The sequence below is a fragment of the Chlorocebus sabaeus genome, chromosome X (genome assembly GCF_047675955.1).
Source record: "Chlorocebus sabaeus isolate Y175 chromosome X, mChlSab1.0.hap1, whole genome shotgun sequence".
Taxonomy (NCBI): Eukaryota; Metazoa; Chordata; class Mammalia; order Primates; family Cercopithecidae; genus Chlorocebus; species Chlorocebus sabaeus.
In genome coordinates, this window is record NC_132933.1 from 134,722,875 (window position 1) to 134,733,567 (window position 10,693).

Genomic DNA, 10,693 nt, shown 5'->3' on the forward strand with positions numbered 1-10,693 from the left:
AGACTGAAAATACAAAGTGCTGTCATGGGACAACTGGAATGCCATACACTGTTGGTAGGAGTGTAAGGTGGCATAGCCACTGTATTAATCATTCTCACACTGCTATGAAGAAATACCTGAGACTAACTTATAAAGAAAAGAGGTTTAATTGGCTCATGGTTCCGCAAACTGTACAGGAAGCATGGTAGCTTCTGGGGAGGCCTCAGGACACTTTCAATCATGGTCGAAGGCAAAGGGGTAGGAGGCACATCTTACATGACCTGAGCAGGAGGAAGAGGGAGAGAAGAGGGAGGTGCCACACACTTTTAAGCAGCCAGATCTTGTGGAAACTCTAGCACAAGACAGCACTAGGGGGATGGTGCTACACCATCAGAAATCACCCCCATGATCCAGTCACCTCCCACCACGCCCCACCTCCAGCGGTGGGTATTAAAATTGAACATGGGATTTTGGTGGGGGCCCAGATTCAAACCATATCAGTCACTGTGTGAAAATATTTGGTAGTTTGTAATAAAATTAAATGGGCAGTACCAATGACTCAACAATTGTAAACATATTCACAAGATAAGTAAGTGCATATATCCACAAAACGACTTCTGTGAGAATATTCACAATAACCTTACTCACAAGAGCCCCAAAGTGAAAACAACCCAAATTTTGGTGGGAATACCACTAGGCAGCCACAACAACAAAATTCCAAACTACCAATGCATGCAAAACATGGCTGATGCTCCAGAATATTATGTTGCACAGAAGAATCCAGACGCAGAAGAATACTTGCATGTGAGTCCACGAATGTGATGTTTAACAGGAAAAACTACTGCATGGTGTTGGAAGTCAGTGTAGTCGCCATCTCAATATCTGTGGGATGATATTGACTGGAAGGATATGGGGGAGCTTTTCTGGGGTAACGGAAATGTTTTCATCTTGATCTGGGTGGTTGTCACACAGGAATACAGATGGTCCCGATGTATGTGGTTTGATGAATAATTTTCCAACTTTATGATGGTGTGAAAGTCATATGCAACCACAAGGTTTCAGACTTTAAGCACTGGAGACTCTTTAACCAAAGACTCTCAGGCTGCATTTTCAACTTGTCTTTTCAACCTATGATGGATTCATTGGGACATAATCCCATTGTAAATCAAAGAGCATCTGTAAGTACATGCAAAAAAATCCTCAAAGTCAGTTATGTGCAGTAGAGTGTAAATAAATTATACCTCAACAAAGTACTGGTAAAAAAAAAATGCAATCAATCTAGATAAAATGATTTGAAAATCATGTCCTAACTTGCAGAGACATATTTCTTAAGTTCAAACAGCAAGTCACAGAACAGTAAATGAAATGCAATTCCATTTGCTTTATTAAAGACCACATGGGCATATATGTGTAATTTGTAAATGCATCACACAAGTTAGAGGACAGTTGCTGGATGCTTAGTTGGCGTTACTTCTGGGGAGTGCAAAGGAATAAATAGGTGTGGGAGGCATTATTGTTTGTATTTGTCCATTTTCACATTGCTGTAAAGAAATAACTGAGACTGGGTAATTTATAAAGGAAAGAGGTTTAATTGACTCACAGTTCCACATGGCTAGGGAGGCCTCAGAAAACTTACAATCATGGTGGAAAGCAAATGGGAAACAAGGACCTTCTTCACATGGCAGCAGGCGAGAGAAGTGTGCATGAACAAAGGAAAAACTACCATTTATAAAACCATCAGATCTCATGAGAATTCACTCACTATCACAAGAACAGCATGGGGGAAACCATCACATAATCTAATCACTTCCTTCCCTTGACATGTGGGGATTACATGTCCCTCCCTTGACACGTGGGGATTATAATTCGAGATGAGATTTGAGTGGGGGCACACAGCCAAACCATATCCTTGTTTGTATTGTTTATAATGCAAATGAATGTGTAATTTAAAATAGGCCAATTCTGATTCATGTAACGGTAACAGAAAATGGAACACTTGATCTAGAAGAAGAGTGCTGCAAGGGACGTTACACAGTTGGGCTGGGGCTGGCACTGAGATCTCAACTGAATATCTTATGAGAAAAATTCCTTCAGTTAAACCATGGAATTTTAGCTCTAAATAAAGCTGTAGCCAAAGGTCTTCTGTGAATCCAGTTGTCTCAGTCCACTTGAGCTGCTATAACAAAGTACCTTAGACCAGAAGTCCAAGGTGAAGGTGCTGGCAGATTTAGTATCTGGTGAGAACCTGTTCGTAAATGGCCGTCTTCTTATTGTGTCCTCATGGCGGAAGGGGCAAGGGATGTCTCTGGGGCCTTTTTTATTTATAAGGGCACTACTCTCATTAATAAGGGCTCTGCTTTCATGACCTAATCACCTCTCAAGGGCCCCTCTACCCATCACAATAACATCACCTTGAGCTTTAGGATTTTTTCTTGAGACAGGTTCTCACTCTGTTACCCAGGCTGCAATGCATGGTGCAATCACAGGTCACTGAAGACTAGACCCCTGCATGCCCAAGTGACCCTCCCACCTCAGCCTCTTGAGTAGCTAGGACTACAGGCATGCACCACTATGCCTGGCTAATTTTTGTATTTTTTGTAAAGATGAGATTTCATCATGTTGCCCAGGCTGGGGTCTCGAACCTCTGGGCTCAAGTGATTCTTCTGCCTTGGCCTCCCAAAGTGCTGGGATTGCAGGCATGAGCCACTTTGCCCTGGTGATTGTTGTTTTTAATCCAAAGTTATTTCATATGTCTGTTTAAAGAAAATGTCACCCTTCAAGATATAGGCAAGGGTAGATTTCTTTTCCCCTCTCAAAAACGGGAAGAGTTGTGTGTGTGTGTTTGTATTTGTGTGTGTGTGTGTGCGTGTGTGTGTGTGAGAGAGAGAGAGAAAGGGAGAAAGAGGAACATATATATGCATATTTATGATCCAATATATTTTGTTTATCCCTAAATGGCCAGCTAAGAGTCCTGCTTAACTGAGATAGCCATTCAAAATCATTAGAGCCTTTTACTCTGACTTGAACAAGACTGTACAAGCCCAGCCCCAGGAGGGAATTGTACATTTGCATCTCTAATATACTCCATTCCCAAAGAATGTTGACATTTCAGAATTTTAATGGCACTACTTAAGTCAGTTTCCAAGTAAGTCACTTTCTTGATGTTCCTGAAATAAATTTTACATCTTAGTGGATATCACTTTGTTCTATGAGCACTTGTGTTTTCAACCTAATTGTTGGTTTACTTAACTGATTAATCCTGTCTGTTTAAGGGAGATATATCACACTGATATATTAAATATTTTTGTGGTGCCTAGCAAGGCAGTATGCTGTACTCATATTCACTTACTGGATTCCAAGAACAATTATTGTTTAAATGACCTTTTGATCTGCCTAAGAATATCAGCTTAAGAAGAAAAGTTGTTATCCAATTTACAAACTGTGGACCTGAGAACAGATGTGTTCACACTGGCACACTCAACAGCTTGTCAATTATTAAGAGATATTAACCAAGTCATAGACCTGAAGTGTGTCTCTGTGTATACAAGTTGGTACTCTAACGTGTGATGGTGGGTTGATACCAAGGTAGCAGGATTCAACACAGGGATGATGTGAACCCCAAAATTACAACAAAGGCCTCAGTCGAACTCATGGGAGCTCTACTTGGATTGCTTTTCCCAGTTGTTTTTTATATTGTTTTGAGACACAGTATCGCTCTGTCACCCAGGCTTGAGTGCAGTGGTGCAATCTCAGCTCACTGCAACTTACGCCTCCCGGGTTCAAGTGATTCTCCTGCCTCAGCCTCTCAAGTAGCTGGGACGACAGGTGCTCACCACCATGCCCAGTTAATTTTTGTATTTTTAATAGAGATGGGTTTCGCCATGTTGGCCAGACTGTTCTGGAACTCTTGGACTCAAGCATTCCATCTGCCTTGCTTCCCAAAGTGTTGGGATTACAGGCGTGAGCCACCGTGCTTGGCCCCAGTTGGTCTTTTTGAGGCAAGAGGACCAGAACTATATTACGTCTCCTCACTCACTAGTCATTGGATGTGAACTGCCCAGGGATGGAGGTGTGACCTTGAGTGAGGCAGCTCTCTTTGGCTGAGGGCAATTCCCAGACAGCCGTCAAGTGGCAGCACTGATAGCAACTGGGGGGTAAGTGTGTCAGGCCTGAGTGGGGGATCTGGGTGGCACATCACAGCATTCACCACACACTTCTTTATGGTATGTTAATTTGTTTATTGGAGTCCCGTTCTTAACATTGTGTCATTATTTTGAAAGGTTACAGCTTTGTCTTTTTTTTTTTTTTTTGTAATTCAAGCGTGTGGATTTGTGCTCATGTAAAACACCATCCCAAATCATATGTGCCCACTCAATTAAATATCATGGTGTCCAAATAAGGGAACTTGTAATAGGTCTTATCTCACTGGGTCAGTATCACATACAGTTATATGTATGCATGTGTTCTTTCTTTCCTTTTTCTTTCTTTTTCTTCTTCTTTTTCTTTTTCTTTTTTTTTTTTTGAGACTCAGTCTTGCTCGGTTGCCCAGACTGGAGTGCAGTGGCGCTATCTTGGCTCACTGCAACCTCTGCCTCTCGTGTTCAAGAGATTCTCCTGCCTCAGCCTCCCGAGTAGCTGGGATTATAGGTGTGTACCACCATACCCAGCTAATTTTTGTATTTTTAGTGGAGATGGGGTTTGGCCATGTTGGTCAAGTGGTCTCAAACTCCTGGCCGCAAGTGATCCGCCCATTTCAGCCTCTGAAAGTGCTGGGATTATAAGTGTGAAACACTGTGCCCACCTCTTTTTTCTTTCTTGTTTTTTTTTCTTTTCTTTTTTTTGGGGGGTAAGGCTTAGGTGCTTAGTCTGTTTGTGTCGCTACAAAGGAATACCTGAGGCTAGGTAATTTATTTTAAAAAGAGATTTATTTGGCTCATGGTTCTGCAGGCTGTATAAAAAGTATGGCACTAGCATCTGCTTCTGGTGAGGACCTCAGGAAGCTTCCACTCATGGTGGAAGGTGAAGAAGAGTCAGTGTGCAGAGATCACATGGCGAAAAAAGAAGGAAGAGAGAGAGGGGTGGTGCCAGGCTCTTTTCAACAATCAGCTCTTGTAGGAACTATTAGAACAAGAACTCACTCCCTATGGGAGAGTATTAATCTATCCATGAGGGATCCACACCCTCTTTCATGGGCCCCAAACACCTTCCATTAGGCCCTACGCAGACACCTTCATTAGGCTCCACCTCCAGCAACAGTGATCAATTTTCAACATGAGATTTGGAGGAGACAAACATCCAGGCTGGTCTCCAAGAGTTCGAGACCAGCCTGGCCAACATGGTGAAACCCATCTCTACTAAAAATACAAGGTGCTTCTTAACTGACTTAGAATTTATAAAATAAATTCAGACAAATAAAATACCACTTTTAAATCTGCTTTATACATTGAAAAGTCAAATAAGATTTGTTTGGCATCAAAAGGAATTTCCTCTTTGAAAATCAGTGGTCTATAATTCCTCTCCCATCTCCAGCCCACGTGACTTCCAAATGTGGAATGCAAAATTTGAAAACAATAAAAAAAGAAAAGCAAAGGTTGGTGACCCTAAGCATAACTGGCATTTGACCCTGCTGAACCTCTGCATCCTCAACATAACCGAATGGGGACACTTGTCCCTTTTTGCTTACAATAGCTGCTGTCTGGAACAAGGACAAGAACCAACAAGGGAAGTTCTCTTCCAGTTATTTAAAGTGCTTTTTTCTGTCTGGTTTTCTTTCTTCTCTCCTTGCCACAGTTTTTAGTATGTGCTTCATTTATTCAAACAAGGGATGATATTATGTCACCAGAGATAAAAATCAATGGTTCCAGAAGCAGAGCCCATGCATTGCAAAGAACTCAAAAGTCACATTTCCTGGGGAATAAAGCCTTATTTATCATAGAATGAATTTGGCCTTTTAAAACATGTATACAAAGCAGGAGGAACATACATATAACTCCAAAGTCTCCATAAAGTTATTTAAATTACAGAGTGATAAAGCAGGATCTTAAATTCTTTTTTAAAATAAAATACCCTTTTGAACTACTTTGCATTGTCCTACCTGTCACTTCAAAGGAAGATTCAGCATGATCTTTAAAGACTTTTTTCTGTCCAAGGAAGGGTGCGAAGATGCTAGAAGGGGTAATTTGAACTGAGTCACCCATCTATAATCTCCTGGCTTTTCCCTGCATTTCCTCATTTCCCTGCATTCCCTGCGTTTCCTTTGTAAGGAATGAGCAATGAATGGTTGCAAATCATCTTGAAAAGAATAAAGGGCAGAAGAAATGCTCCTTAATCATTTCCTCCAAAAGTAGTGTAAGTGATAGAGTTGGGCAGTCTGGAGCTAGACTTCAGTCGGATCTTACAGAGAGGGGGCGGTTTGCCTAGGGAAGGTCACTCTTCTCACAGAAGGTCTCCAGGAAAGACCAGGTCTCCCTAAAAGTGACACTGATGTTGGGTGTCTCAATTCCCACCTGGAATCAGGGCCAAGCGAAACCCTACTGTAGTCTCCAGAAACCTTCGGAGCATTGAGCTGTGCAGGTTTTTAGAGCACATACAGGCAAGTCATTTGTGACACCCACAACATGAAAGATTGTCAGCTCATCCCTGGCCCCAAGTCCTCACTTAATTCCAGTTGTGAATACCCATCTTAAATATTGCGCACTTCCTTCCTTTCTCCCTCTGCAGTAAATAAGGCCATCAGCATCAGCTATGCATGCTGGGAGTGCTCACTAAATGACATGTTCATTGATTAAAATGTACCAATAATTTTCTACATTTCAGGAGATAAAAAAACAAGAGTTAATGACTCAGTTATTTCTGACATTAAGCAATAAGTAGAAATTGTACAAGACATGCTGCAATAGTTTTTTTCTGAGTGAAATATGACTTAGTTTGGGTTCCCACAGAAGCCAACACCAGGACAAAGATTCAAATGCAACTCATTTAATTGAGAGATGAAGGAAATATTGATGGAGAGTGGGGAAAGAAGACAGGTAAGGGAAAAGTCAACACGGGGTGATACCGGAACTTAAGCCTGCTGGAGAACTCTAGGAGGCAGTGTAAAAATCATGCCTCTTGGGTCTGGCACAGTGGCTTATGCCTGTAATCCCAGCACTTTAGGAGGCCGAGATGGGGGGATTGCCTGAGCCCAGGAGTTTGAGACCAGCCTGGGCAACATGGTGAGACACCCATCCCTACAAAAAAATACAAAAATGAGCTGGGTGTGGTGGCACACACCTGTAGTCCTTACTACTGGGGAGGCTGAGGTGGGAGGATTGCTTGGGTCTAGGCGGTTGAGGCTGCAGTGAGCCATGATCACTCCACTGCACTCCAGCCTAGGTGACAGAGGGAGACCCTGTTTTAAAAAAATGCCTCAACATGGATGGAACTAGGAAACGTTATGTTAAGTGAAATAAGCCAGGCAGAGAAAGACAAATACGGCATGTTCTCATTCATATGTGGGAGTTAGAAAAGTTGCTCTCATGGAGGTAGAGAATAGTGGTTACCGGAGACTGGAAAGGATGTCTGTTGGGCAAAGAGATGAAGAGAGGTTGGTTAATGGGTACAAGCATGCAGTTAGATAGAAGGAATAAGTTATAATGTTTGATAGCAGAGTAGGGTGACCATGTTATCAACAACGTATTTTGTATTTCAAAATAGCTAGAAGCGAGGACTTGAAATGTTCCCAACACAAAGCAATGATAAATATTCGAGGTGATGGATACTCCAAATACCCTGACTAGATCATTACATGTTCAGTGCATGTAATAAAATATCACATATACCACTTAAATATGTTCAAATATATATCAATTGAAAAAATGCTAGTATTCCTCTGAGTGAAGGAGGCAAAGCTTTTATAGCCCAAAGACAATCAGTTCTTGGCTTGAAAACTGTTAGGGGACTGATAATTTCCCATAACTTTCATCCTGCTGCCCTGCTGACAAAATGAACTTTCTGCTGATAGGTTGGTGATGGGGTAAATGTTATAAAGATGTTATTGGCTATCCAGAATAACATGCAGATATTTTTAAACACAATCTGAGTTTTCCATCATCAAAGGATTTTTTTTTCTGGTGATGGACAAGAGGTGGGTTTCATCTACTTTGGCTTAATGAATAAGAATAATATTACTTTCTTTACTTGACAGGCTTATTGTGAGGATCAAGTGAATTAATATGTGTGAAGGTACAACAGAAATGGAAGGTGGCAGTTGAAATGATTTTGCAGTTTGCCATTGGATAGAAAAATGAATTCAGGAAAAGCAGCAAACTAGAAAATAATACAATCACACTCATTTCTTATTTTAATATCTTTTAAGTGGTTTTGCTTCTGAACCCAAAATGTAGAGCTTCCAATGATTTAGTTTAAGTCATGTTTTCTGATTCATCAGAAAACTTTCTTGGAATCTGACATAATTTTAGTTTAGACCAGCTGGCCAGCTGCTTCTGACTTGGCTACATGGGGGCTGGGACTTTCCCAGTCTCTGAACTAAAGAAAGCCAACAGTATTAGTAGATTTCTCTTCACCATTAATGCAAGTTCAGTAACTGGCCCACAGTTCCCCAGCTTTGGACTTGGAGGGATTCTCTTTATAGCCTACTTAGTATGTGGTCAATTTTTATAAATGTTCCATATGATCTCAAAATGAATGTGCATTCTTTATTTGTTGAGTGCAATATTCTGTATATAAATATTAGATCAAGCTATGTTTTTAGTGAAGATTAAATCTTTGCTACATATATATATATTTTTGCCACCTTATCAATAACTTTTTGAGAAAAGTTAAGTAAAATTTTCTTCTATGATGGTATATCTGTTATAAAAATTTTGCTTTACATATTTTGAAACCAAATTATTATTATTATTATTGTTTGAGACAGGATCTTGCTGTGTTGCCCAGGCTGGAGTGCAGTGACATGATCACAGCTCACTGCAGTCTTGACCTCCTGGGATCAATTGATCTTCTCACCTCAACCTCCTGAGTAGCTGGGACTACAGACTGGGACTGCCATCATTCCTGACTAATTTTTTGTATTTTTTGTAGAGACAGAGTTTTGCCATGTTGCCCAGGCTGGTGTTGAACTCCTGAACTCAAGTGATCCTTCTCTCTTAGCCTTCCAAAGTACTGGGATTACAGGCATGAACCACCATGCCAATTTGAAACCACATTATGAAGTGCCTACAGGTTCAAAATTGTTATATCTTCTTGGTGTATTGTTCTTTTTGTCATCAAGTGAGGTCTTTCTTTATTCCTACTTTTTCCTCTAAATTCCATTTTTCCTTCTCTCAATTTTGTTAAGTATATTTTTGTTGTTATTTGTCTAGTACATCTTTTATTTTAGCTTATATATGTCATTATGTTTTAGGTGTGCCTTTTTATAAATAGGCTATGCTTGGCTTTTGTTTTTCATCCACCCAATATAAACAAATTTATTTATCTTTTAAAGATAGTGACTGAAACATAGGTTACTGATATATTTGGGTTTAATTGTTGCTTTGTTGTTGTTGTTGTTCCTGTTTGTGTATTTCGTTTTTGTTTTCTTCTTCTAGTTTTGAAGTTATCAATTTTATTTCTTTATTTATCACCCATCTCATGTTCTCATTTTCTTTTGCCTTTTGACCATTTATATTGCTGATAAGATGTTTTCTGCAAGGCTAATTGTCTTTCTTTTGCTAGGAATATAGTAAATGCATGATAAATATTTATCTTGTGGAATAACGTTCACTACATATTTGAGGGTTGTATTAGTCTGTTTTCACCCTGCTGATAAAGACATACCCGAGACTGGGTAATTTACAAAGAAAAAGAGGTTTAATGGACTCACAGTTCCACATGGCTGGGGAGGGCTCACAATCATGGCAGAAGGTGAAAGGCACGTCTTACATGGTGGCAGACAAGAGAAAATTGAAAACCAAGTGAAAGGGGTTTCCCCTTATAAAACCATCAGATCTTGTGAGACGTATTCACTACTGTGAGAACAGTATGGGGGAAACTGCTCCCATGATTCAATTATCTCCCACCGGGTCTCTCCCACAAAATGTGGGAATTATGGGAGCTATAATTCAAGATAAGAATTGGGTGGGGACACAGCCAAACCACATCAAGGGTTGTGTCTGTGCACTTAATGACACATCATATATATGTTGCCTTAATCCCTGCTCACAGAGAGTAGAGGCAAGCTAGTGAAATCTTCCCAAACTTTAATGTTTCTATCCACAAAACTCAGCTGACCTTCTTCATTTCCCCCTTTGTTTTCTCATGATCTGTCACCAGCAACCTTTGGAAAGGAGCCTAAAGAAGTGTTGACAGGAGTTGCAAGAGTAAGCATGAAGGAAGGTTCAGTATATCATCTCATAAAACCCAAGTTACCCAATTCCGTGAAGTTAATAGCTTTTAAAGAGGACCTCTTTTTTTCCCTATCCGTTTGTGTGACTGCTTTGTCCTGTGGCACGTGCACCTTCAGCTGACTTTTGAAAGCCTGCTCTTTTAAAGGTCATAATTTTGACTGATGGGCCTATAATTAGTAAGTGCTCATTAAGTACTCTGTCCTGAGTGTTTCTGTGGGGTGGAAGAGAATGTTCTTAAGCAGCTGCCAGGGTTGATAACAGTCCTACAACTTGGAATGACTCCAAAAGTAACCAAAGAACTTTATAAAGATTAACAAGCAAAAAACAAA